The sequence below is a fragment of the Bactrocera tryoni genome, chromosome 2 (genome assembly GCF_016617805.1).
Source record: "Bactrocera tryoni isolate S06 chromosome 2, CSIRO_BtryS06_freeze2, whole genome shotgun sequence".
In the NCBI taxonomy this organism is placed as follows: domain Eukaryota; kingdom Metazoa; phylum Arthropoda; class Insecta; order Diptera; family Tephritidae; genus Bactrocera; species Bactrocera tryoni.
In genome coordinates, this window is record NC_052500.1 from 25,467,919 (window position 1) to 25,493,678 (window position 25,760).

Below are 25,760 nucleotides of genomic sequence, written 5' to 3' on the forward strand. Positions count from 1 at the left end.
CTTCGATAATATTCAATAGAGTACCCGCTGGGGTAAGCAGAGAAAGAGGAAGACCTTCACTCCTTTGGTGAGACCAGTTGGAGATGGACCTGGCTACACTTGGAATCTTCAGTCAACAATGAAGAGGAAGAAGGACTGGCGTGCAGTTGTAAACTCGGCTAAAACCGCGTTAGTGGTGTCTACGCCAATAAAGAAGAAGAAGAATTTTATACTAATATGAAAGTGGTATACAATTGATCTTTTTTATACAATCACCGTGAATTTTTACGTTTTCTATTCGCACCTTTCCTGAAATAGTTCTTAACCAGTCAATTTCATTGCTGGGTTATTACATGTGTACGGGTATTAAGTAGCGTAAAGTAATGGAATTCACGCGTCACAACGCATAACGGTAAACAGCCGCAAGCAAACATCCTCCCACGTATTCGCTTTCCTTGATCGTTCACCAACCCCTCACTTGCCCACACGAAGAGCAAGTTTAAAATTTCGAAAGCTATCTCATCGTAGCTGCCTCTGCGTTCCGCTTTACGCGCGTTTTCCCTTACTAAAGCTGTACGGCTTGCAACGGTACTTCAAACCGCGTTTTCTCTTTGACTTTTGAAGTGTACAACAATAATTTTCAATTTTCACTGAGAAGCGTACTGAAGTGGCAGCAATTGTCATCGAAGTATTTGTTGATATTATTGTCCGTAAAGGGATGTAGAGGGATATGGATGAGTTACATTCGGAATCTTCGCAAATTTTATATTTGTGAGAAGTTTGATTGAGATTTCTAAGAAGAAACTGTATGTTTTATATGTATTTATATATGTGTGAGTAAAAAAACTATGCAACAAAATAAAATGGTGTGAATTATATAAACACAGGTAATTAATTTAATTGTATCCAAGTTCGAAAAAGCTTTTGTGAGAGACTTGTGGAATCTATTTGACGTTGAGCCGTTGCATACCCAAACAAAATTATTCTAAGGTGATTATCCCAGTTGCAAAAATCACGAGATAAATATAAATAATTGAAAACAGCCCCACAAACCAACAACCGCAACGAATCTTCAGAACAATTTCGATAGTATCCATCGGGTCAAGTATATGTGAGGATCAAGAAAAGAGAACCAGGGAACTTTCACCTGCTTCCAATCTGAGAGTATAATGCGAGGGTGATTTCATATTTAACTATCAGTCCTACAATAAGGCAGTAACTAAAGGAGCCCTAGGCGACAGTGATCACCAACCAAATCGAAACAAGCAGGCTCAAGCAGGTCCGTCCTTCCCGAGGCTTGAGCGCTGGGTTTCGGACCTGCTACGTAAAAAAAAAACATCCCTAATGAAAAGAACACAACAGGCTTAAATGACGACCACTTCAAACGTATTAAGGATTACGATTTAAGCTCATGCACCTGAAAGCCGCTCCCGTAATTGGGAAGGTGCCGCTGCCAAGCTGGTTGATGCCCTCCTAAAAGTAAAATCTGACATCACCGCCTTCCAGGAAGTGCAATGGATGAAACAAGGACTGAGAGGAGTAGGCCTGCGTAGCATTTACTACAGTGGCCATATAAAGGAGTTCAAATTCTGTGTGGGATTAGTGGTGGTAGAGATTCCGTCACTATATTTCAGTCTTCGAGAAGACACCAAATAGATCAATCATGTTATGATAGACGGAAGATACGTATCGAGTGTTTTAGACGTGCTTACGCTCTGTAGTCTTAACATTGTCTCGGACCACTATATTGTTGCAGCGAAGATACACATCCGCTTCTGTGCAACAAAAAACGCACGTCAACACACACACGGAAGGTATGTCGTCGAGAAGCTGCAATCCCAATAAACTGCCGAACGAAAAGTATAAGAGTTAATTCACTCAGATTCGTGGTAAGGCCGTTTCAAGCCACTCGGTCTCATAACCATTAATATTAAGTTATGCGGTTAACTCATAATTGAGTTGATAACAATCTCAACAACTTCGCTATATTCGCCAAAGCTTTGTCTACTGAGATACTTTAATCTCAGTCTGGCAGAAGCAGAACCTCGCCTTCCTCCATATAGTTTTAGGCAAAGAGCGCCCGTCAAAATATTTAGCCAGACCGCGTTTGAACCTATTCGACAGTGTTCAGTCAGAATACATATGTATAAATCCGCCGAGATTGACTTTCCTAAGAGCCAGTAGTTCGGGTGACCTCTTACGGTTCAGTATGGGCTAGAAAAATTACGCAATCGGATAAGTTGTGGATGTTGACCAGCTCATTGGTTTTACAATTTTTCATTAGATCTTCAATAATTTAAAAGATTATCCAAAGTAAGAATGAAATCTTATAACGAAATGCTCGGAGAACTCCTCTAAATTTGTTTTGAAAAATACTGAATTTACATTAACTGATATGAACCTCTTTGTAACCTCTTTTGGCGAAGTAGAGATTAACTTAAAAGTTGTCTGGAATGTCGATATGGAGCGTAGACGTTTTTTTTAAACTGTTCGCAGATCTTATGCAAATAATAGGCAATCCATTTCGAGGTTTGGTACTTCAAACTTAATAGGGAATGTTTATTGTCATTCGAAGAACATTCTTTGGCATTTATTTATTATCTTTCAAATGTTGACCGCGGCTAAGTTTCAAATTATCCATCCATTAAGTCTAGTTTTCAATGATTCGTTCAAGAATTTCGACTGACAACTGACGAATGACACGAGTGTAGTTTTTCTCCAAGGTCTGAAACGGAATTGTCCGCATTGACTTTGGACTTTACATAAGTATCTCTACAGGAAAAAATCTAACGTTGTGATGACACACTATCTTGGTGGCCAAACGACCGACCCAAAATGTGAACCTACGGTAAGTGGCGCCGTGTTGTTGAAATCAAATGTCGGCAAGATTAGGGGCATTAATTTCAGGCATCACATAGCTCATTATGACGCATTGAATCTCTTCAGGTGGCTCTTCGTCCCAAATCCAGCAATTTAGCTGTTTACAAGCCCATTGAGACAGAAATGGGTCTCATCGCTGAACGAAATTTGGCTCGGGAACTTCGGATCTTTTTGGAACTTTTCAAAAGCCCATAGAGCTAAGCAATTTCGCTTAGGAAGGTCGAGCGGCTTCAGTTCTTGTATAAGCTATATTTTGCACGCTTTCAATTCAAGATCTAGATGTAAAATGTGGGAATTCGGTCCATACGTCAGTCCGGCGCCGAATCGACTCTCCACGGTCTTCGTTTATACCCTCAGCTACGGCTGCTATATATTCTTCACTGCGTGCTGGACGTGATCTATTCGGTTGAATATTTTTCAATAATTAATATTGGATCTCAAGATGGGTTATGGTGTTGCGAATAGTACGCTCAGTAGGTCGCTTATGTTTACCATAAGTTCAGCCAAACGCGGCAAAGACATTCTATGCAGAAAGTGTATTTTTGTAACAAAGCTGAACGATTTGTAAACATTATTCAGCCGTAGATCTTCTCATGGTGAAATGCCAAACAATACTGAACAAAAATAAAATGACGGTTTGACACGACTCACGCTTGATCTGTCGAAAAAAAGGTTATTGAAAAAAGTTCCTCTACTTGGATCACCCATTTGAGTGTGTGGTTTTGATAGATGGCCTTGGGAAAAGGTTCATTATAAAAATTGTCTGCGAATTGATGTTCAATGGACAGACTGATACAATGGCTTCTTCAGATTTATTATCTATTAATCACATTGTTTTTATTCAAATCCGTCGTCATCGTTGGAAGTTAACTTTCCTCGTTTTCGCCGATTCTTTAATTTTTTCTCGTTTTCTCTTTAAAGGAGATTAGAGCTATATTTATGGATGTTGTGCTAGAGTATTGTCACCAAGAAGAAATACTTGTTTATATCATATTTTGATACCACTGATCCGAGGAGATTATACTACGCCGAGTATACGAGTATGTAAATAGGTGGCTTGTTTACCCAAAATCGCAATCACGATATGCATTCAAAATTGGCAAATTTTCAAAACGGAATTGCGTTTTATTACATTCGAATATGAAAAATGTTTGCACCATTACCCCCTGTGTATGTGCGACTCAATGGAGGATTACATCTCAGAACTTACTACCATATAGAGTATCTTTTTGTATGTTTGTTTGTATATGTGATATGTGTGCCGTTAAATATTTGAAGTAGTGCTGCCAAAAATGCCGCCAGCAGAGAGTACACACTTTCACATTTCGCTCATAAAAAATAATGACTTGCACACACATGTATACATATATACATATATGCATATATAAATAAACTTGCTTGTAAACAGTACAAATGTCACAGGGCAATACCAATTTTTATGGCTATGATGCGGCAAAATATTTGTACTCACACAATGAAAAAAAAGAAGTAAAGGATTTATGTGTTATGTGTGATTGCCAAAGTAAAGTGGTTTGGCAGTGGTTGGCAACGCGGCACAGTTCAAATGGACAAGCGTTGGGGGCCAAAAAAAAAATACAAAAATACAAAATAGTTAAGACGGGTTCTGGATGAGTGCCGAAGCCGAATGTAAACTTTAGGAAATAACGCAGCTTAAAATATCTCAAGATTTCGGTATTTTTTGGTAGAAAATTTTGTTTCGCCCGACAGTTTTGCCTTCTCTAGGATTTATAGATACTTTGAACTCACTTTTATTAAAAATTTTCCCCGGTAATTATGTAAGGCATTCATTTAAAAGTAGGTTCAAGAAAGGGAAATCTTCAGCTGCAGACATTATAAAAGAATGGGTTCTAGAATAAGAACCCAGAGCTATTTTTTTATTCTTTTTTTGGATCAGGTTACTTTACCTAAATCGAGAAATTTTCAAAAAATTGTTTATAACTGATTTATAGCAAATACACCCGTACCAACAAAAAGTGATACTCTAATCCGTGAATACTACAGGATCGGACCAATTTCTTGTATCAGACAACATAACGTAAAACAAAAAAGAATCATAAAACTTCACGAAGATTTATTTAAAGTCAGTCATAGAAAAGTATTCAGCATATCCATTACTTAGAGTTAACTAAGTTCCAGAACAATCTCATCAATCCTTAGCACACAGATTACAAAGCGAAAGATATCTTAACTTCCTTTTAGCTGTATATCAGTGAATATGTGAAAATCCTAAAGGAATGGAGTGAGAAATTTATGAGTAACACAGTGTGATTTAGTATTAAATTGGTCAAAATCGGCATGTATTATTCCCCTGGCGCCTATAACGTCTCTATACTGTAGGAAGACTCCAGCGTATATATTATTTATCGATAAAAATGCAAAATATCCTCGAAGAATGTGACGGGTTATCCAAGTGTGAGTCGGGTCAAGAAGGAAGAGTGAGAGTTTACTCGAAGACCAAGGAGAATCGATTCGGTACCGTTCGGAACAGCTCGGACTGACGTATGGAACGACTTGGCGCATGTTACGGCGAGATTGAAAATTGAAAGCGTACGGCTTGTGCGAGAACTGAAACCGATTGACCTTCCCAATCAATTCGATGTCGGCGACATTTGATTTCAATAAGATGACGACGCATCAATCAATGGATTTATTGGGAGAACAGATAGTTTCACGATTTGGGCCGGTCAATTGGGCACCAACATCATGTAACATCACACCGTTACACTTTTTCCTCTGAGGTTGTCTAAAGTCTAAGGTCTATGCCGACAATCCCGGGCTGAATCGAAGTCCTTGGAGCAAAATATCAACTTTCTCATTCGTCAGTTACCAGTCGAAATGCTCAAATGAATCATTGACAATTGAACTCAACAGATGGACCACATGAGACTTAACCGCGGCCAACATTTAAAAAAAAATGCCGAAGAATGTTTCTTCAAATGATAATAAGCATTTCCCATTAAATTTGTTTCTGTGTTTCGTCTTTTAAATGTAGGGAAGCTCGAAATGGATCATCTTTTATAAGCAATGTGGCTTTGTTTTAAGTGGTCCAGTAGAACCATATACCATTGGAACGAATATTTCAGTAGACCAAGTAAGTCTACGAGATGAAAAAACAAACGGTAAATATGAAGTAGGAAGTTGGCCAGTTTGTTAAAAAGAAATGATATTTCAATTCTAAGCAAGCGGTGTCACCCTCATTACTTAGATAAACTTAAAATTTAGGAGGCAGATTGTGAAACCTGAGCAACTAAATCTAGCTCTTCATTCCATTGTGCGCTTTCTAAACGACCCTATATTCCTGTTGCAGTTCAACAGCATACATTTTTTTTGTTTTGTGCAACCACCGAGACATCGTCAAAGGATCCTCGAGCGATAGTTGTAGTCTACTATTATACTTACCGACAGCTTCTACAATAATCATTGCATGGAGTTCACAGATTGCTGGCATGTCTGCCAAGACTGTCACCTATAAGCACTTCATCTTCTTACGTCATTACTATGTCGACTAAGTGAGGAATTAACTGCACCGTGACTCAGCTATATCTATAACACGTTTGTCGATTAAGTATCTACATCTAGCCAAGGGCATATAAACTCCTTTTTTTCGCACTCTAGTTGTGGGGTGTTCTCTTCTCTGGCTGGTTCATTTGCTTAACAGTTACCTGGAACATTAGTACGTCCTGCAATCCATTGCAGGTTTCTCGTGAAATAGTATGCTGTAACCACCAAGAGTTCAAGGGATTCTTTCACTATTTTCGATGAAAACGCTAAGAGCTCTCAGTATTCATGAATATATTTCTTGTTGTGAGAACATACTTTTTCAGAAGAAAAAGGCTTTCTTTAGTTGTCGAAATCCCCGCTTGGAAGATACTGCAGTGGTCTTGCAGCTGGAAGTCGATTCTGGTAGCTAATTTTGCTGAAAAGACCCCACCTTCCACTCGATTATCTAGTTCGGACCCATCTTCACAGATACTTATTCCTGGATCTCTGTCCACCTCTCCCCTTTCCTACACTTCTCTGGAAGGTAAGGCAGTATTTGAGTCCGAATTTAAGTTTAATTCAACAGGATTTCGAAATCCGTTGTATTGAGTAGAAGCGAGAACTACAAACAACTGTTAAGCGCACAAAACAATTCTACCCACTTAGCAGCATTATGCGCCGGTAAAGAAATAACGCATTTGTATGAGCCTGCGGTATGCGCGTTTGGTGACAATAACAGCCAAATAGTGTTGGGTACCAACCAACCAACCGCAGCAATACTGGAAGATGAAGTGTCTCATACATTTATGCAGTGTTTCCATATAAACATGTACATACAAATATATCTCAGCAACTACTTCATATCACCACTACATATACATATGGGCACATGTATGCTCATAAATATGTATGAGTGTGTGATCGAAAAAGTGTGGCTATTTTTGCTGCTGCTGCCAATGTGTACAATGTATACTATACGCATACATATGTACATATGTATATGTTTGGTTGTGTGAGTTTTTTGCTTTGCGGCGAGCGTTGAGCTCATATATTTGGTATTTATGCCCATTTGGCATGTCAATTTTTCGATTACTAAAAGAAAAATAGCAGATAGAAAATTTACAATTTAATTTTGTGCCTTGGCAGCTGTGAGAAATTGTGGCACAGCACGACGGGTGTGTCCGTTAAGGCAGAATATATTGGCTCTTTCTTGCTCTTAAATTACAAAACACAATTATACGCATATGCCGTTATATACGATGGTAAATTTATATGTGCCATGAATTACTACTTTTGTGGGCAAATAAGAAAGGAATTAGTTTCAGTTAGGAAACCGTTAGTGATTTCGAGTGATCTTGTGAAACACCATGACAGCAATAAATGAATCTCAACTTCATGCTTCGTAGATTTTAAGTGCGGGAAAAATAAAAACAGTGACTTGGGAACTATCCAAGACGCGAGTAATTCTTCTATGCAGCTGGAAAAACAATTCCCCTAAGCTGCCCTAGACCATTCAGTTCCTTCAATGAAAATTTGAAGCAATGGACTCTATAGATCAGGTCTTGGAACACCAGAAACGCTGGGCATACCAAACGGTTACATTGACGCAGTTCCAATGGTGGTCAGACCAAACACCTCCTACTTCTAAGCAAAAGGGGTTTGACCATAATAATATTTTAGGGGTCATCCCAGAGCACCAGGGTTTCCATTTTTAAAAAATGAAATGAAAAATCAGGTTTTTTACCAAATGCACTTACGGGATATGGCTTAATTTGGTTACCACCCGACCAACCAACGTTTGTGTTGTTGTGTACGACTTTTCACAGAGCTTTTCCTGTTTATTATACTCTCGCAACAAAGTTGCTAAGGAGGGTATTATAGTTTTGTTCACATAACGGTTGTTTGTAAGTCCTAAAACTAAAAGAGTCAGATATAGAGTTATATATACCAAAGTGATCAGGGTGACGAGTAGAGTTGAAATCCGGATGTCGGTCTGTCCGTCCGTCCGTCCGTCCGTGCAAGCTGTAAATTGAGCAAAAATTGAGATATCATGATGAAACTTGGTACACGTATTTCTTGGCTCCATAAGAAGGTTAAGCTCGAAGATGGGCAAAATCGGCCCACTGCCACACCCAGAAAATGGCGAAAACCGAAAACCTATAAAGTGTCATAACTAAGCCACAAATAAAGATATTTAGCGCAAAGGATCGCATTAGGGATAGGCATATTTGGACGTAATTTTTTTGGAAAAGTGGGCGTGGCCCCGCCCCTTACTAAGTTTTTTGTACATATCTCGGAAACTACTATAGCTATGTCAACCAAACTCTACAGAGTCGTTTCCTTCAGGCATTTCCATATACAGTTCAAAAATGGAAGAAATCGAATAATCACCACGCCCACCTCCCATACAAAGTTTATGTTGAAAATCACTAAAAGTGCGTTAACCGACTAACAAAAATCGTCAGAAACACTAAATTTTACGGAAGAAATTGCAGAAGGAAGCTGCACCCAGGCTTTTTTTAAAAAAACCATATCTCAGGAACTACTAGACCGATTTCAATGAAATCCGGTATATAATATTTTCTTAACACCCTGATGACATGTACGAAATATGGGTGTAATCGGTTCACAACCACGCCTTCCTCCAATATAACGTTATTTTGAATTCCATCTGATGCCTTCTCTGTATAATATATACAGAAGGAACCAATGATGATACCGGAATAAAACTTATTGGAATATATAACTATTATATCGAAAACAATTTGCCAACACCTGAGCGGGTTTGGCCTGAGTACAAAACATGTAAAATGAATTCTTCAAAAAACGATAAGACATTTTCTGGCTACTTGGTAGAATATGGCGTCCGAGTGTTTTAGTTTTGGACTTACTTGGAGCTTTACGACACATTGTAAATGTAGGCAATGTTCGCTCCTCCCAGTAAGTTAGGCACTTGCTTTCTTTACTTTTTCTTACCATAGCAAAAGCAACACCTCCATGGCTCTGTACAACGAATTATTATAACGGAAAGGCAATACTCCAATGGAGCTCGAAAGGAAATCAAATTTAAGCTGTATTTCTCTCATAAAAGCAACGACGAACTTGAGTCACTTATTCTCCAAAGTACCATTCAATATTTACCATGGCATACAAACAGGGGTGTATTCTAATAAATAAAAGCCTTCGAACGCTTTCCAACAATCATCAAGTATTCGACTACTTTAAGCGAAATTGCAAAACTTTGTGTACTTAGCCCTCATTGTATTGCCTCATTTTCATTGCACACTCACGAAGCGTCGCAAATCTCGCATGAAAATCGCGCCGCTTCTCATAACACCGTTATGTACAGATTTGTGGCGTTAGCTGGCCTTACAAGAACTCAAAATAATTTGTATTTATTTGTTTTTTATAGCTTTAACTTTTGACTTCACCGCATCAGAAGCGATGCAATAACGTTTAAGACCGACGGTGGAGGAAAAGTGGCTACACTTTGACTTCAGTCACCAAGCAACCAACTGTTGGAGCAACATCGTCACATTCAAACGGCAGCGCTTCTTCGATGGACTCCAGGTGAGTGAAAGTAATACCATAATTTAAATATTTACTGGCTTTCCGGCTGTGTGTGAGCAAGAGCGCGCCGGAGAAGGCCGTGTCAAACGTCTCATTGCGTCAAAATGGCCGCAAAATTAATTTCAAAACTTTTGCCCATTTCATTTTGTTGCCATTTCACTTGGGTGTCCACATGTTTAAGTGTGTGGTCTAACATTTCATTTCACTTTAATTTGCTTTTACAACTTTGACTTCACTGAGTAGGCAATTCGCCGGTATTTTTGCCAACGTGATTTTTTCGTTGGCTCGATTTTTGGTGCAGCCGAAGTTAACATTTTTCTTGTTATTACTACCGTTTACTCGCCTGAAACGTATTTTTATTGCTTTCTTCACCGTTGATAATTCTGCAAGCATTTAATAACGCCTTTGCTGGGTTCGGCTTGTTGACACAAACTGTGGGTCCTTAGCTGTAGCTCTTACGGTGAACACATTGCAGCTGCAGTTCGCTGTACAACGCTTTAATTTCACTTCCTGCCATCAAGAAACTTATGAAAACTAAAAAAAAAACTTTCGAACCGAAGCCAATACTTTCAATCCTTCAATTAATGAAATATACATATGTATAGGTATGCTTAACGCATACGTCATTTTATTGCATCATATAAAGGAAGGAGAGGAATGAGAAAATGTACAGAGAAGGAGGAAAAAAATAGTGGGAGAGACTAGGAGGATAGAGAGAAAGAGAGAGTGAGGAATATATAGAGTTCTTCTCCTGCTCCGATTTTTAGCTAAGAAAGACATTTCGATGCAGCTTGTGAAATGCTGCCTGTATATGGGTTCGGTGATCCCGTCTTGCTCATCTAATCATGACCGATAACTACCTCTCCTGAAACTCTATACCCTATACAATTCGTAGAAAGTCAGATAATGTAACATTTCTTATAATACTTTGAAGATCGTGGAAGATGTTTCCATTCTGATGGAAAACCTAAAACTATCAAGATACAGATAAGGTTATGTATCTATAAATGATCAGGATGACGAGACAAGTTGATGTCCGGGATCCATCTGTTCGTCCGTGTAACTTGAGTAAAAATTAAGATACAAAAACCAAAAACGTGTTAGTGGATGAGCATAATCGGACTACTGCCATGCCCACAAAACGCCATTAAGCGATGACTTATAAAATGGCATAATTAAGCACGAAATTTCAACCACATTTGGTACGTGACATTCCTCTTACATTGCTATGAAATAGTGTAAAAATAGGCGAAACTGGACTGTAACCACGCCTACTCTCCATTTTGAAATTCCATCTGATTCTTTTAAGCCTCTGGGTACCATATTTGGGGCCCAGAGTCTACAGTTAACTTTTTACCGAAAATATCGGTCAATGTGTGAGATATATAAGTGAAATTCTGAGAACTGAATCTCTGAGAGAATCCTTTCCTGTTAGTAGTATATTTCTGTGTCAAAAATGAGTGGAATCGGGTCAATGCGGATATCTAGGAGCCCCCATTATGTACCTTATACAAAGATTTTCGAACTTTCAGATGACTTTATACCGCATATATCGGTCAATATGTGAGTCATCTAAATGAAATTGAGAGAGCGAGTTTTTCTTATAACGATGTGTCTCGCCCTAGAAGCCGTATAACTAACAAGCCTTATGTATCTGAAGGTATTTCCTAGCTTTAATCCTTGCAAAAGTATGAAATGTTCGGTTATATCCGAACTTAGTTATTTCTTACTTGTTCTATATTCATTATATTTGATCTTTGATGCACATCTAGAAATATTATCTTAAGTTACAGATTAACAGATTGTTGCAATTGAATTATAGTTTATGACGTTAGAGAAGCCTGAGATTACGCTTCACGTATGTTTGAGAGATTCTACAACTAGAGGTTCGTTCATATATCGATAGTTAGTAGTAAATGTAACTAATAGAAATGTGGATTTGTATCAATATAATAACGATTATCAGACGATCATAGTGTTCGCCTTTATTTGACCGCCCGACTGTCTGTCATCGCATCCCATTGCGTATCTGCTCATCCGTGTGTATAGCGTGGACGTCCGTTGTCCGATCATTCGTTCACCCATCGTGCCGTCTGGCCTTACTTCTATCCGCCCGTCCTGCTGTATCTCCATCTTTCCGTGCGTCGACTAGTATAAATGAACCTAATCTGACCGTGCATCCCTCAATTCATTCGTATGTTTATTCGAACATCTATCCCACCACCCTTCCAAGATACATTTACATCTGGCGCTTTGAAAAGTTTAGTATTTCATATATGCAGAATCGGACTATTGAATCGCCCACAACAAAACTTAGAAAAAGTAGGTGGATAATTTTTGAGCATAATACGAAAAATTGCCTATAAGTTTCTCTATCGAACAAATATAGAATCAAATATCTGTTGGTGAGAGAAATTTCTGAAAGGACAGACGGAGATGGAATATCTTAAGCATATTCATTATCGCTATGACCACGATCAAGAGTCTTGTATTGAAACAGGCATGCTTTTTACTCACACGTTCTCGAAAGAACTATATAACGGCAGTTGGCCAAATGACAGCTCACAACCTACTGACATCACGTGTGAGTGGGAGGTTAATAAGAAAGAACATTTAATGCAGGAAGTACAGGGAAGTAAGCATGAGAGAAGCGGTGAAACACCTCCTATGCTTATGTCCTTTTCTTCTTCTACCAGCCTTATATAGAACTCGTCTTAGATATCTAGAATCTTCGCAGTTCGAGAGGCTAGATAAAGTATCACAATTAGATATTGAAGAGCTCTTAAAGTTCGCAAAAGGCGTTCTAGTCCTTATGACTGGCTGAAATAAAACCGAACCTACTTCTGGTATTACTAAGAACCAGTAGGCTTATATATGGCGTGACAGCCCACCAGTGTAAATTAACCTAACCTAACTAACCTGACTTAAAGTTCGGCTACGCTGGAACCTAGTTCTTCCTTACTTCCTTCTTTTGTAGTTACTTCTGGTGAACCATTGCAGTCACCTTATTGACATGAAATTCAAATGGTGCGCTGCCACACATGGGGCAACAATTTCTGCTGTTGTTGTTGTTGTTGCTGTTTTTGTTTCTATCGACATTTGTGGTTATGGTCAATAAACCGTAAGTCGCCAGCATGGTGTGGTTTTCCGTATCATTTGTTCTGCTTCACCACGCCACGCCACGCCGTGCCACTCCGAAATTTCGCTTAATCCAGTAGCCTCGCATCAATATTTTCAGCCAAAAATGCAATCTTCCCTGCGAAAAGCTCATTTGTACACTTTCCTCCGTTACGCCTTGGCCGAGTGCAGTGATGGGTGCTGCTGCTGCAGCTTCGGCTACTGCTACTGACCGATGCTGACCACTCGAACCAACACCGCTAACACCACCGAAACCGCCATCAACGCCACTGGCAGCCGACAATGGACGATGCGCAGCAGCAGGGAGGCAACGGCGAAGGCTCTGTCGAAATGTGCACTTAATCAAAATCTGTGTATGTAGTTCGGCTATATACAAACATACCGTTAGACAGACATACAAGTATAACGTGTATGTAATGGGCGGTGAAGGCTGCGGCGATTCGAAGCGGTGGTGGTGGTGGTGGTCGCTCAGTCGCGAGCTCTGACCAATTGTCGAAGTCAGGTGGCAGCAATGCAGTGGTTTCCGCTGCATGATCAACTTCCGCTTCCGCCATTTGTTTTGCAATTGAGAGCAGCAGCAGCAGCAGCAACAACAGCAGCGCCACACACAAACCTCACGCGGCCAGTGCTGGAGAAAAACAAAGTTATTGCCAAACGGAAGCGTGCCGAAATGAGTCGAAGAAGGCGAGTGCCTTTCAACAACAGTGGCTCGAGGTGCGGAAGTGAAGCCAAAAATTCACAAAACTCACTGGCGTTAAAGCGAAGCTTACTTTTTGGAAATACAGGATAAACAACAACAATAACGTAACTACAGCGCTACAGCAACAATTTTGGTAGTGAACGCATAACAGCCAAGAACAATGAGTGGGCCGTTACTAACCGGATGTGAATGAAATATTAGCAGAAAATTGCTATGGATGTTTGATTCGCTGGTATGGGCGTTACGTCGCCTCAACCACACACCGACACATGCCTACACATACACACACACATATATCTCATACATATGTGCGCAGATCTTGCATTTTGGCAACCGCATTGGCAGCGTAAGATAAAAGGAAAGTCAAAGCGTTGAAATTACTTCCGCTGGTCAGTCATTACTCTTTGAGCCTTTTAGCAAATGCTCTTGCTCAATTTTTTAAATAAATTGCCAAAAAACTTGTTTCTTTGCCTTTTATACTGTGTTGTACATCCGTTATGAACCGGTAACTCATTTGTCTAACAAAGTGCCGTTAACTTTTTCAAAATGAATTTTTATCGCAATTGCTTCGAAAAAGCTTGAAAGTGGCAGCAAATAGCTCGGTGGTAGAAGTTTGCTGTTACATTCTCTCATGCATCAAATTGAAATGTTTTTTCTTAAATATTTTGGGGATGTATTCTCTGAAAATTATTGGGTGAATAAGGGGATTCATAAAGCAGACGCCTCTATACACATTTTATCTTAGGTGGAGTTGACATATATCGGTATTTTATATACTAAACACAAGCAGATAGTTTATGACAGTAAACTCGTTGTAATAAAGCACGCGCTGTTAGTTATGCTTTTTCCTAGAATGGATAAGGAAGCGAAGCAAATGGGTCCAATAGTGAACGAGGGCAAGACAAAATATCACGTGTCAATCGTGACTTGGCTCCCACGTCACAGTTGACAGTTATAACTTCGAAGTCGTAGATAATTTCGTCACTTTGGAACCAGTTTTAGCAGCAACAACGACTTGCCAACAGGTTCTACTTCGGACAAATTAGGCATTTGAGAAGTGAAGTGCTCTCTCGACGAACAAAGACCAAACTCTACGAGTCACTCATCGGTATCGGTCCTGTTATATGGGGCGGAGGCATGGACTTTGATATCGTCTAATGAGTCGGCCTTAGAAGTGTTCAAAAGATAGGTTCTGTGAAAGATTTCTGATGCTTTGAGCATTGGCAGCGGCGAAAACTGCAGTCAATGGAACGATGTGCTGTTATGAGATATACGACGACATTGACATAGTTCAGCGGATACGCTTGCTAGGTCATGTCGTTGGAATGAATGAAAACACTCCACTCCTGAGAGTGTTCGAGGCAGTATCCACCGAGGGAAGCACAGGAAGAGGAAGACCTTCACTCCGCTGAGATCAGGATTTGGTTTCGCTTGGAACTTTCAATTGGCGCTAAGCAGCGAAGTGAAAGAACGACTGGCGTGTTGGCGGTTGTAAACTCGGCTATAACCCCGTAAGCGCTGTCTACGCTTTTAAAGCGTGTAAAATTAGAGTAAAAACACTGTAATTAACTTCCGACACTGTAGATACTACCTATGTTTATAAAGGGAATGGCTTAGCGCTTTACATTCACATACAATGTTCTTTCTAACGATTTCTCGAATAGTTTTGCGAATGCGCAGGGGATTTCCCTTATAAATCTCAGTACAAACTTTCTTATTCATGCCACATACTTTAAACGCAAGATTTTATTTCTAAAACGACAGGGAATTTACTTTTAGATACACCTATAATCATTGGTTATAGTGACCTCAAATAGTTGGAATATTGGATTTCATCTTTACAATATTAATTTGAGACCATAGTGATTCCATTCTGACCAGGTAATAAAACAATTTTTTGGGAAAAATTGGAAAAAAAAAATGATTTAAACGACTCTCCAACATTTCCATACCATTTTAATATGCTGCAGAGTATACGACCGGCCATTTGATTGAAAATTGGCCTCAGCTACGAAGATCACGTTTTCAGTTGACGAAAATTTCTTCCCAGCGAGCTTTCTTTTGAGTTCTGAGTTCCATTTATCAAATTTTTACACATGATTTTTGAAGTTTATGGCTAACTAAAACTCATATGGAGTTAATTCTAGAAACGCCTTCTATGTGCCAGCCTGGGGATATTGAATGACCATCTATCACTAGATGAAATTGATGGCAAAACTACTTAATTGGTTCCCAGTGGTCTTATGCAGAAGCTAGTATTTTTGTAATATACTTTTTCCATTGTTATAGTAGCATGCAGTACAGTGATCTATGTAGAAGCTTGAAACGGGAGATTCCAATCATTCGTCAAGCAGTTAGAAAGCATTAGTTGCAATTTCCAATGAATTCATGTACATAAACTATTGTAGATAAGAGAATGACTTCACAAAGCTATTGGATCCTTTTTCGCGAGTTTTATTATGCCAAAATTTGATAGTTTTTCCTAGAGCAACGCATTATATCGATAAACTGTATTGCTTGTTTGAATAATGGTGATACTCTTTAAGATATATCACTGAAGGTATTGCTGTCGAATCCAACTCACCGATTGCGATCTGTTCACTGTGAGTTTACTCTACTATTTGTAGTTGTAGTGGCAGAGAACATTCCTTAAATATTTTTAAGTAATGCTAGAGAGTTGATAGTGCTTTATTGGATAATAGTTAGTGACGAATATGTTCGCAAAACCACTGGACGTATCAACGGGTTAGTTTCTTCTGATGTTCGATGCTTTATAAGTGCTTATAAGTTTAAAAATGGGTTACAAAAATGACTGAAATACCATTTTCCTGGGTTAAAATCATATCAAGAGACGTGACGTCTCAAGCAAGTGAAATCACAATTTTCATTTCGAAATTTCCAACAATTTTTTATCAATATATGAGACCTTGTTTGGCATAAAATTGACACTAGCCGCTAATTTTTGGCCTATAATAAGACAGTTCTCTTCTTCTTAATTGCCGTAGACACCGTTTACGCGATTATAGCCGAGTTAACAACCGCGCGCCAGTCGTTTCTTATTTTCGTTACGTGGCGCCGTGGAGGTCTTCCTCTTCCTCTGCTTCCCCCGGCGGGTACAGCGTCGAATACTTTCAGAGCTGGAGTGTTTTCGTCCATTCGGACAATATGACCTAGCCAGCGTAGCCGCTGTCTTTTAATTCGCTGAACTATGTCAATGTTGTCCTATACCTCATACAGCTCATCAATCCATCGAATGCGATATTCGCCGTGGCCAACGCGCAGAGCACCATAAATCTTTCGCAGAACTTTTCTCTCGAAAACTCGCAACGTCGATCAGTTGTTGTCATCGTCCTGGCCTCTGCATCATATACATAAGTAGCAGGACGGGAATTATGAGTGATTTATAGATAATAAGACAGTTACTTATGGTATATAGTATATTCATCGCTAATTCCTCACTGAGAGATACAACGCGATTCAACTTGATGGTAGAGTTTACAAAGGCATAAGACTAGACGATACACGAAATTGCTACCGAGCTCTCACTACATACCTTAGAAACAAGAAAAAAAATTATGTACGAATATACCCGGCACTGCTTCGGTTAGAAGCCTCGTTTAGAGGCGTCAGTTCTGGCACAAGCTATATTTTTTATGTTTACAATTTAAAATCTAGACGTGAAATGCGCCAATTCGTTTCAGTCCGAGTTGCTGCGAACAGCGCCGAATCGATTCTGCACGATCTTCGTAGACACTCTCAGCTACGGCTGCTGGAAAAGTACATCTATTTGGATCACCCGTATCGCCGTATATAAGGCTTCCAAGAAACTATTTTCATATTTTCCACTCTTTTTTCTCACTTTTCATACTATTTTCCCAATTTATAAATCAATGCCCGCTACCTCATATTCAGGCTATCCAAATTCTTGTATACATCCCAAGTTATATAATTTGCATTCTAACAAAGTGCGCTTCCAATGAAATATGCTCGACAGCGTACATTTTGCCAAGTTTAAATTTATTTTCAGACGCACATTATTAATTTACTCCTCTTCTTTTGCATACGCATCACAATTCCATACACAATATCCACCGTTAGCCGATTTGGCTGTGTGTTCGTGCAATTTGTATCTATTCTTATGCGCTCCTTACCGTTTCCGCATTTGTAGCTTACACTCATATTTCAAGCGTCAAAATTTTTATCTTATCTAACATTTTTTCACTTCACACCATAATTCACTTTTTTCCGCTCGATTTGTTATCAAATCGAATTTACAATATGAAAAATTACAGACGTGTGTACATTTACATATGCAATAAAATAGAATATGGCAGCGCATAACATATGCGAAGGTACAGTGGCGAGCTATAAAAATGTAGAGAACAATTTATTGGTTAGATTAAATTTGGTCATAGGGTTGATGCAAAAGCGATGAATCTCACTTGGTCAGATATTGGTCCTTTGTGTTTCACGTAAACTACTAAAAGGGGATCACTTGATCTTTATAGATCGACGAAGATCGAGTTTTGAGCTTGCCACACATTTACTAAAGTGGTTCATATCAATTCCAGCAACTTCACTAGGTTCACTAAGGTTAAGTGTACCGAAATATTTCCATTTCAGTCTGTCAAAAGTTGGGCAATAGTGAATGAGGTGACGAGACACATTGCCTTTCTCCATGCAGATTTGATAAAGTTCTGTTTATCCACCCGCGCTTGCTGAGTTCACTGAAGTTGCAAAGATCCAGCACAAGAAGACATCGGAAAATCGACACGCTTTCAATTGGATTAAATTGCAAAAAGTGTGCTATCCATAGCAATCTCATCGGGGTTTGCAGTTGCTGGGGATTTCACTGTGATCGGGCACCCATGCAAGTCTAGTATGGAAGAAGCTCCAAGCTCGCGCTAATGAAGTCAAACACTCCTTGTCTAGTTTTGAGCACACAGTCAGCCAACTCAAAGCCAATAAAGCCGCTCGGCTATCAGGGTGAATGTATATTTCTCTGAAGGAAGCTGCACTTTGGAGCAGAACATTTTATTGGAGGCTTATTGGATGCCGTGTAGTTCGTCCATAGAGAGAACAAACTTGAACATTCCGTTAGTAAAGATGCTAAATAACATTCCTGAGCATGGAGTAAGGCCCCATAGATTAACGAAGCTTTAAAGCTATTAGAAGCAGTGATTCAATCCTTGCCCTGGCCTCGAAAATCTACAGTTAGGTAATAACAAGCTCAACAGCCTTTCAGCTCCCAGCGATTGATGAAGCGTTGAAGCTATTTGAAGCCTTAAGAAACCTGGTGCTATGATTGATATTTAACAGAATAGTCCTCTTAGTCAAATGGAGCAGAGTGCTACATTTGCCAGCCTAATAAATTGGAGCTAACAAAAATGAAGTTCTGATGTTTGTAACTATTCTTGACAAATATCCATCGGGCTGTTTTTGTGGGATCCAGCTGCTCGCTTCAGTTCGGTAAAAACTTAAGCTTTTTTGCAACCTCAACAGCCCTCCAGTTCCCAGCGATCCAAATATTACCAGGTTTTATCATCAGATGCAATTACAACTGTTCAAAGAATGATGTAATTCAAAGCATTGTGACTACAAAATTGGTCTAAAATCCGAAACTGGTGAATCTAAGGCTCAAATTATATGCCATCACTTATTATTGATTCGACTATCTTAACAATTGAGTTCAAGTCGACAGCCATCCAAGCATATAACTTATCTAAGTCTGATGGCAATCTTTATACTTTTTATGGTTTCTGGAACCAATAGATAGCACTCCTACTTAGCTTGTACTTTCACAAAAGGTTCCAAATTTTTCACTTTACCAGCACACTACAATGAAGAAAGGGATACCTCCGACATTGTATACTTTTTCGTCAATTAAACTCAGTTTTAATCGGACTGATAAGATAATATCAGTAATAATCTTACGATATTAGTAAGAGAGAGTAAATGAGATAAGAAAGAGAAAGAAAAGAAATAAGAATGTACATAGAGAGCAAGCCATACCAGTTAGTTCAGAAGCTTAACTTACCATTTCCGAGCTTTCTTACCTCAAGAACTTGTTAAACCCAACTATTACAAAATAATCCATATATCTCGATTAGACTCATGATTTTCCGAATACATTCCGGTCAATCCGCTACTTTCACGGATCCCGCATGGTTAATTGACATTCTGTCGAAACTCGGCTATTATTTCCAACATCAGTGTATTCGTCTCATACACGTGCGCTCGCCCCTTAATCCAGTTCCGTTTGTTACCAATACCACTTCAAATATTGTTAAGTTCAAGTCACACCCTCTGCAGCGGCAACAACAATAACAACGCCTGAGTGTATTAAATAACTATAACAGATAGCACACGTTGTATTCCCTGACAACTAACATGGAACGTGGGGGAGACTTCCTTTTTTGCTAGAAGAAAAACGAACGGAAAGTGACACAGAAAAATGGAAGGTGTACCCGTGCACACCTGTCAGCGGCGCGGCCGTGAGAACGACTGCGCCAGTGATGTGTTGCAATGTGACAATATTTTTTTAACCATGAAATGTTGTCATATCAATAATGTAAATAGATTTTCTCTTTGGGTTTCCACCAACGCAAGACACACACGCACACAACACACTGCGAACAACAAAAGTATATACTTAACGCAATGACTTTTCTCGGAAATTTTACGTTTTCACGCAGCAAAACAGGTGTGACAACGCCGACAATTCAGTTAAGATGGCAGAGACGAGATAGCGAAACGAGAAATGCCAGCGTAGGTATAAATTTATTTGAATGGCGAAAAATTGTGGGTTGCTACATGTGATTGCGTCGCGAAATAGATGACCGAAAAAGGTAGCATGCCTTTGTGTGTAAATTATTGATGTATTTAAGGAAAAAACTGTTCGACGGTTTTCATTTTTCTATTTTCAATTTTCAATCTTATCAAGTTTAGTTTATTTCGACTCGAAAATTTTGCAAATACCCTGCCCAATTGTTGTTACTTGGATACTTGTAACTTCATTACTTTAGGAGCCAATGTTTGGAGGTGAAGTCTTAGGTTAGGTTGGGTTACTCTGGTATGCTCGTGAGCTGCGGTGGTATGCCGTTACGTCCTACATGAGAAGTAGTCATCAGGATGTCTGCGCTTGACGCGAATTTGAAAAGGTTTTGCGACCTCACTAAAGATACTTCTTTCAGTGTCTCATATCGTGGAGGCCCCAAGTGATTTGAAAGATGCCTTTCAAGTACGGGACAAGTGCCCAGGAGATGCTCCATTGTTTTTCTGATATGTTGATGTTCACATTTCCTGTAGTCTTCTCGATCTGTCAGCCTTATTATATCCAACGCCCGAACGCAAGCGGACAACGTAACATACTCGCTTCCAATTGGATGAAGTTCTCTTGAGTCAGCCGGTTTAGCGATTTCCCTGAACGTTGATTCTGCTCCGTGGGAGGCTTCTTACGGATATAAGATTCCCTAATCCAAATTTTGTGGACTCACTCGAGCCCTCCTCTCTGCCGCTAAAAACCCTTTTGGTCATCTCAAATGTGCTGGCATTCTGCTTAGATTCCGGAATAGTCTGCCTGCCACCGTAACGAGTATAATCTTTGTTGCCATGCGACAGTCCAACTTCAATTTTTTTGCTCCTGTTGCGTTACCTGTGATCCCCGAGCCCACCATGAAACCAGCAAAAGTTCCTCTGCTTATCTTGGCGAATACGCCTTGCAACTCAATCCTACCTACGTACCCAGCCGCCAACTGCTTACAATTCCTAGCCGGTAACCACGCTTTTAAAAGAAAGGGGTTTCGCTGCTTTTCGCGATTTGATCCTCACAGGTAGTGATCCACCTGGAACAGAGTTCGCTTTTAAGTTCAGTGCCGACCTGCTTGTATTTTTTATTCTTAGCTTTCGCTATTTATGTCTATTGAGTCTCCACTCAGAGCCGCTACCTAACTCCCAGTCGCCCTTAAAGATCCCAAAAATATCTCCATTAAAAAGACATGATAAGGATTGAGGCATGCCTTTATGGGTTAATGCGTTTAGAACCGACTAGCGTAGAGAGGGAGTTCTCTCAACATGCACCCACCACATCAAATTAATGATGACGTACTCCGAGGCCTACCAGGATTTTAACGAAACGTAAGCAAAACCCAAACTCTTCACTTTTGATATCATATTCCGAGTCAAATCCGACGTCAAGGTTCTTTAGGAGTTTTCACAGAGCGGGAAGGCCGCAGTTCATTTAGCATTACGCAGGATGCTCCGCGCGGAGACAATCTACCTTACAACACAATTCAAACCGTAACGTCGGTTGACAATTTTTGGTGAAGTTTTGAAGACATGTTCATTCCTGTTCCGAGGCGTTTGTTTAATTTATTCCTCAAAATCTATGTCGCCCCCTTGGTCCCAATGCACTTGTCCCAACCTTTTTTTAAATCCTCGAAACATTTGTTAAAATCGCGATTCACGTTTAATGTCTTCAATTGGCTCTAAACGGTTTCCCCGCAGCGGTGTTTAAGTAACCAATGCAGTATGCGACGGTACCCTATTGAGGTGCAAAACCAAGAGTTGGCGGACGAATAGCTTCGGGTAAATGATTCCTAACACGCAAATAGTATTTCCTGAAGACAGTTTGGCCGCTCAAACTGTCAGTATGCCCTTGAATTTTACCTGCTTTGACGTGATGTTTCAGCTTACTTTTGTCAGGATATTCGTCCAATGAAGCCGACGGGTCGTAAGCATAATTCTAAGGCTCACCGCTAGTAATACGTTTATGATATCCTGGTAGTCGAAATATTTTAGTGATTAAGGAACCAATCTTGCATCCACTTTCCTTTATCTTTCAAAATAGTTTCTTCTGATCCTTGGCATATTTCAACGATACCAGTAAGATCTCTGACTGTCAATCGCCGATTCTCAAAGACCAATTCCTTTAATTTGTTGACATAGTTGATGTCTACTTGAAGGCTGTACAGAGATATGCGAAGAATATGTACAAACAATACTCCAAGAGCTCGGAAAAATTAGCAGCTACGTCTTTCTGAGACAGTCGCTCTAAATCTAAATAATATATTATTGGTTTTAGCTCTCGTCTGACATTTTTTTCAAACCATACATGGCATAAAAGGCGACCTAAAACATTTTCCACATGTAAATTTGTAATTCATACTACCAATAGTGTCTGAGTAACTTTCACGTCTAAGGCATGTATTGTCTCCAACAAATAGCAAACAATGTTATCCTGAAAAGAGTTCCTGTTTAACAACTGAAACTAAACTGAAATGGTTTCATCATTTGAATTATGCTCAGAGTTGTTGTGGCACACTGAGCTAGCTCAGAGCTCACGGAAACCGGAAGTTAGAACATGCAACAGATCCAACTGGTCAGGCAAGCAGACAACAATACTAACTTTCTAATTCCCAGCTGTCAACCCATTGCTCTTATCTGTGTGACACTTTCGTGTACAACGAACAATTCAACAACAGCAGTGGTTTCTAGAGTACAGCAAATGCAGAAACACCAAGTTTACCGGATTTTGTAACAACGTTCGGAATTCATGTTACCGACTTGCAATGAAAATGCATACATATTTACATACTAGGATGGTGATATCGAATACAGTGATTTCGCTAGAACCTGCTCTAATTCATAAAGATTAAATACAGTTAGAAAAAAAAAATATGAATTCAGAACTTTCACGCCTTCAAGGGCTATCATGAAACTATTCGACATGTCAATTTCAATTCAATTCTGCAGGCTCTTTTTTTTACGGCTCTTTACGTTTGCTATTGTGGTGCAACATGTGGCATTAAAACGCTGATGGAAACAGAATTTCAAGCTTTTTAGGCTAAAAAGTGAAGTTATTTGATGGCATAATATTTACGAGGTTTTGTTGAAGATTTTGTAGTTCGATCCTCAAGGCTTCGTGGATGCACGATTGAGGTTCAGTTGGCTATGCGGACAAGTAGCCTCAAAGGCTTTGGCCTCTCTTTCCTCCGTTGATTTCTCTTTTTCAGTACTTTTTGGTGGCCTTAGTCTGGACAAGTCTTGAGCTGTTTTGAGGTATTCAGTCTATTGGTACACGGAGTTTTTGATATATTAAGGCTTGGGTGGATAAATGTTTAAATCAATATTTCAATGTTGACAAATTTTTCTGAAAATAAATCATATCACTCTTATATTCATTATTTCTGGTAGCAAGTTTTACAGACACAGCCTGACTATTTCTTGAAGAGATACTACTGTGATAAAATTGAAAGGATTTTGTTATATTTTTAAAATCTTTATTCACAACTATTCTTACAAACTCATTTCATCTCCTTCAAAGTAATCCTCACCCGCTGCAATACATTTATGCCAACGAATTTTCCAGTCATCAAAGCACTTGGAAAAATCCTCTGTCGTGATGGGCATCAGAGCCTTCTTCGATTCAGCTTTTATATCCTCAATTAAGCCAAAACCGTGTCCTCAGAGTGGTCTTTTGAGTTTGCTGAACAGCCAGAAGTCACACGGGGCCAAATCAGGCAAGTGCGGTGGTTGCGAAACGATATTTGTTGAATTTTTGGCGAAATGATCACGAATAACCAATGCAGTATGAAATGGTGCAATATCTTGGTGCAAAACCAAGAGTTTTCGGCCTACAATTCGGACCTCTTGAGACGAATAGCTTCACGTAAAAGGCGCATAATGCTAAATAATATTCTTTGATGTCAGTTTGGCCTGGCGTAAGGAATTCATAATGCACCACACCCCGATAATTGAAGAAAACTGTCAACATGACGTGGGGTTTTTCCGTTTCGGCTCGCTTTTGGCAGAAGTAGAAAGTAGAAGTCAGAAAGCATTGTTTCACAGATGTTAACACGATGGCCTTGTGAAAAAGTGAGTGTTTTTGGAACCATTCGAGATTTGTGTCTTCTCAAGCCCGATTCGTCTTTCAAAATGGCCTGCATCCAAATAATATGCCCAAACTATCAGCAATGCCTCTATTAATTAATCAATGATTTTCAAGCACCATTTCTTTGACTTGTTTGACGTGATGTTCATCAGTCGATGATGGCTGATTTGGCAGTACATTTTTATCAACAATCTCACCACCGGCTTTGAACTTGTTATACCACTTGTAAACTCTGTCTTTTAGGAGACAGAGTTTGGTCCCCAAAGGTTTTTTCCAATATCCTCAACGATCCTGCAGGCGATATTTCATTCCGCAAAGAAAATTCAATCGCACTTCTTAGTTCAATAAATACAGACATACTAAAAATCGAAGAATTCACTTTTACAGCCTCACAAAACGACGCGTATCTCAATGAATATTTTGACATGAAATTTAGCATAGATGTCACTAAAAGTACTACCAACTTACAGAAAAAAAAATTACCGATTCGAAAAACACGCGAAATATAAATTAAATATTCACCTTTCAATTTGATCACAGTAGTATATCGAACTCGGAGCGTTATAATATAAAATTACCAGCGAGAAGGGGAAGTCTTTAAATTAGGTTTACTAGAGCTGGAGAAAGGTGACAGCAGGTTTCGTACCAAATTAAAATATTATATGCTAAGCAAGCTACTGTCACCAAATTTTAGGTCTTAAGTCATATAAGGAACGGCCACCAATTTAATCGCAACCCGCGGTCCGAATATACGAGTTAATTTTAACAAAGCTACTTAATTTTATGAATATATCTCTATTCCAACGGATAGATACAATGTATTATAAAATTGACCGGAAAGACAAAGAGAGGCAAGTGGAACCTGAGTCTAAAAACCGAAATACCACATATGCTTAGTCAGTGGAGAGAAACTGTCTGTTCTATTGCAGAGCCCAAGATATGAAATTCTATCCTAATAAATCTCAAAAGAAAATTAGCGAGCTTTTCACCCTCAGCAACGCTTACTCCAACAGTAGTATTCTAACTGCTCATTGCGCCATTGGTGTCCACGCTATAAGGCTAAAAATCTAACTGGATACTAATCGTAGCAGAAAGAAGGCG

At 39.4% G+C, this 25,760-nt stretch overlaps 2 long non-coding RNA genes across 2 annotated transcripts in view; both read left to right on the forward strand.

The window, feature by feature from the left end:
* The window catches only part of LOC120768211, a 500,046-nt gene that overhangs the window by 43,047 nt on the left and 431,239 nt on the right, over positions 1-25,760 (forward strand). The window lies entirely within an intron of this gene.
* Positions 9,778-25,760, forward strand: part of LOC120768209 — a 287,272-nt gene continuing 271,289 nt past the window's right edge. Inside the window, exon 1 of the long non-coding RNA XR_005704740.1 lies at positions 9,778-9,930. This is a non-coding gene — a long non-coding RNA (uncharacterized LOC120768209). The remainder of the gene's footprint in view (positions 9,931-25,760) is intronic.